Genomic DNA, 4,213 nt, shown 5'->3' on the forward strand with positions numbered 1-4,213 from the left:
TTGACGAAACTCCTCTTCAGCTAACACGTATTTTCAAAGTGAAAGCGGCCTTGTCACCTGACCAGAATACAGCACGCTGATTCGCTAAAATGGACTTATCGGCTTCTGTTCAAAAACAACAAGGGCGCTTGTCGGCTTCTGCAGTAAAACGTGAACCCGCGATGCCTTGAAAGTGGACAAAACCGGCTTTTTTGACAAAACGTGTTTAGGGTTCAGATCGTGCTATATGTGGAGAATAATGCAATGCAATCAGCTCTTTTTTTTAAAGTGACGTTTATCGTTTTTTTTTGCAAATTAACTCTTCATATATTCTTACTGACCCCAGAAAACCTGAAATTAAAATAGGACAGAACAGGTATGTGCAAACCAAGCGGCAACCTTCCAGTCTCTCAATTCATCGACTGGCTGCTAGAAGCTGGCTCCAAAAGGGAGTCAGTCCCATAGACCCCATGTTAAAATGCCCAACTTTACAGCAGAAAAAAGTATAATTTACAGCATGGTAAAAAAAAACGATTTTAGTCTATATAGCTATTGCCCTTCATGACAACTGTGAGGGGGGTGAATTTTTTTATAACTTCTACAAATTTTCAAGACAAAATTAACAGCATCATCTGTTCTTATTTCTGAGAAATCACTTGGGTCAGAACTAAATTGTAAATAATGAGCTTTACTTGCATTCTCTGTACATTATTTTATGCTGGCCATTAGTGTATAAGGCTTCACTGTAATTCATCACATGTGATACTTACAGTAAATATCACTCAACCTCTTTCTTTAATAAATTCATATTGCCTCTATAACAAACACATAATCTCTTTAATCCCCATTATGACATAACCCGAAAACATTTCTTCATTGACCTCAAAACGCCTTCAGCAATCGGACTGTTGCCGATTCTGTCAAGCGTTACGGTCTGCAGTAACTTTCAGAGATAAACATTGAACCGAGAGCCTGATAATCAGACACAGACAGAAACGAGAGCTGCGAGCATGAGAAAATTGATGAGAATTTATGCTCAAGGCATTTTTAATTTGTTAGGTAACATCTGACCTCTGCTCTGGCAGACAACACTTTCTTGCATCACAGGAGAAAGAAAAACAGCACACTTAATAAAAAGCACAGAGGAAATCGCTGTTATAACCAGCTTTACGAAGCTTAAACTCAGAGATGAAATGCCTCAGATTCTCAGCTACAAATGCTTTATGATTGATTAAATATCACTAACCTGTCAACAGGTGGATTTAATGAATTTCAAAGATCTTTCACTTTTCAAAGCAGCAAACTATCAATCTATCACCAATTCCTAATAATCAATAATCAATGAGAGTGATTCAAGGAGATTTTGCAGTTTTTGTACATCTTTGGTGAATGCTTCTAATACACTCCAGTTAAATTTCACCCTAAATATAACTCACTGAAAATGTACTCATCCCCAGGCCATCTAAGATGTAGGTGCGTTTGTTTAGTCATCAGAACAGATTTGGAGAAATTTAGCATCATCACATGCTCACCAGCGGATTCTCTGCAGTGAATGGGTGCCGTAAGAATGAGAGTTCAAAGTATGTAATAATGCTAAATTTCTCCAAATCTATTCCAATAAAGAAACCAACTCATCTACATATTGAATGGCTTGAGGGTGAGTACATTTTCATTTTGGGGTGAACTTTCTTTAATGCTTAAGTATTTTTTTTTCTATAGAGGAGACTGGAGCTAGTTCAACAGCACTTTAAAGAGAAAGTTGTCACAATGGGAACACTATTTTAGGGTTTTCTGCACAGTTTAAACAGTAAAGCAATTATAAAAGACAAAACTATTTATGAAGCATTAACCGTCGTAAAAAAGTAACAAGTAAAAACATGTAACCATTTTTTAAAATAAGATAACTTGTATAAAATCACAACTTATATGTGAAAACAACAAATGGCCCATTGAAAAAAAAGCCTTAGTCCTGAGAACACAGTTCAACCTTCCAGTTGAAATCTAACTTCATTCTTATATAGTTGTCTCTTGCCTGCATGCGACATGACCTATCAGTCATCACGTGGTCTGACTACTAAAATTAATTTCTCTACTTTCCATATTTTCATAATGTTTTGATAAAAAGCTATTTATTAAAACCAATTCTTAGTATGCAAGGCGTAAAATTGTATTACTCATTATCAGCCCATCAGTAAAATAGCACACTCAAATCAAACTCAAACTCAATCTATCAGAAGTTAAGAATTATGAATCACGGACATGTCCGAAAGATTCGATTCTCAGTTCAATGAGTTGTCCGACTCACAATGATCTGAATTAACATATTCGAAATAGACGGTTCTCCAGTAGCTCAGTTTAAATGTATTGTACGAATTGCCCTTACTATGGAATAAAAACTAGGGAGTGTATATTTACATTTAGTTAAAAGTGGCTGTAAAACATCAGCTCCAGTGGTGCAGATGGATAAGTGCTTGTCGTTGGCTTTTTGACGCGATCGACCCGGATTCGATCCCGCCTTTTGCCAAACTTTTTTTTTCTCCCTTTTCAAATCTCATATCACATCGTAAAGGCATTTATTTTCAATAAAAATTAAGGAAATAATTAAAAAGTTGAAAATAAAGTATCGGGTAGGGTTAGGGTAGGTGTAGGGAGGGCTTTATTGTACCAATAAGGTGGCATCCATTTAATAATTTAAATTAAAATAATAATTTACACTCAATACGTTATTATTGCATACTGTTTTATAATGTACTACAATACTGAAGTGCAAATAATTGCCACTATTTGCAACAAGTAGTATACTTGATAGTAGAAATCCTGCTATTTTAACATAGTGTAAATAGGTATTTGCACTTATGCGTTTGTAATTTGTTATTTTGTTTTCAGAATTGTGATTTGTTTTGCACTTCTCGGCCACCGTATTAATCAGTCGTTTGAGAATGAGAATTGTTGGCTCGATAAACGCTCGGATTGATTCAGTCCGATTCGCGAACGAACCGGTTAGTGAACCGACTCAGAAAACGATTCGTTGATTCGGACATCATTCGCGCAGAATCCATAATATAAAACATTTAAAAAAAAACTTTAGCGGTAGTAAAGGTAACAGTAATCAGTTCTTGTAAGTAAAAGTAGGACATGCGAACTGCGGCCTGATTTATAAAGCAGCTGATGACAATGAGACAAATAAAATCACAAAGCAGCAACTTTAACAGACAGAAACACACTCCTCAAGACAATAAAGTGAAATAACAAAACACTTACCCATTCTATCGATATAACCCCATCAAACGAAAAAGCACTAGGCTATGTGAATGATATTGTCAGTGTATTCAAACTTTTTCAAACAATCGCCTGTAAATAAAAGTTAATAAACGTGTGCTGATGTCTAACAAAAGCATCCAAACATTGACAAAACAACGTTTCCAACATCTGTGAATCACCTCGAGTTCAACAGCAGCACACATCTGATCTGTCTGAACGCAAGAGTGTTTCTCAATCGCAACAAAGAGCTCAGAGAAATCAACAACTTCAGTTTGTCTCCAGAAACTTTCGCTTCAAACTGATTAAATACCTGTTTTCGAGATCCTGACAATCGTTTATCCCACCGAAGTCAACGCGACTTTACAGATGCCAAGGCATTGTGTTCAAGAGTTTATGTTCTTCAACACTGTTACAATGCATCGGAGGATCTGCTGCAGGAGAAGAAGAAGAAAAAAAACGGTCCAATGTGATTTTTACATCACATCCCTCTTCCGGCCGCTTGAAGAAGGGAGCAATGGATGTAACAACTCTAGGAATAGCTACGCTTAGGATAGAAATATAGCCTATATATGAAATATATTATTTCATTTATATTATTTATAAATAAATAAGATAAATATATTTTATTTAAACATTCTATTCTATTCTATTCTATTCTATTCTATTAAATGTGACCCTGGACCACAAAACCAGTCATAAGTAGTACGAGTATATTTGTAGCAATAGCCAACAAAACATTGTATGGGTCAAAATTATCGATTTTTCTGTTAGGCCAAAAATCATTAGGATATTAAGTAAAGATCATGTTCCATGAAGATCTTTTGTAAATTTCCTACTGTAAATATATCAAAACGTCTCAGGTTACTTGTGTAACCATGGTTCCCTGAGTAGGGAACGAGACACTGCGTCCTCTAGGGGTCGCTATGGGGAACGCCTCGTCGTGACCCGTGTCTGAAGCATACATTGAAAAAAC

General features: G+C 35.9%; 1 protein-coding gene across 1 annotated transcript in view; it reads right to left on the reverse strand.

Moving 5' to 3' along the window:
• The window catches only part of LOC107704361 (discoidin domain-containing receptor 2-like), a 34,932-nt gene extending 31,258 nt beyond the window's left edge, over positions 1-3,674 (reverse strand). Inside the window, exon 1 of the mRNA XM_016507276.1 lies at positions 3,551-3,674. The gene's annotated coding sequence lies outside the window, so the exon portion shown is untranslated. The remainder of the gene's footprint in view (positions 1-3,550) is intronic.
• Between the last annotated feature and the right edge of the window lie 539 nt (positions 3,675-4,213).

The sequence above is a fragment of the Sinocyclocheilus anshuiensis genome, unplaced genomic scaffold (genome assembly GCF_001515605.1).
Source record: "Sinocyclocheilus anshuiensis isolate Anshui unplaced genomic scaffold, SAMN03320099.WGS_v1.1 scaffold117, whole genome shotgun sequence".
Lineage (NCBI taxonomy): Eukaryota > Metazoa > Chordata > Actinopteri > Cypriniformes > Cyprinidae > Sinocyclocheilus > Sinocyclocheilus anshuiensis.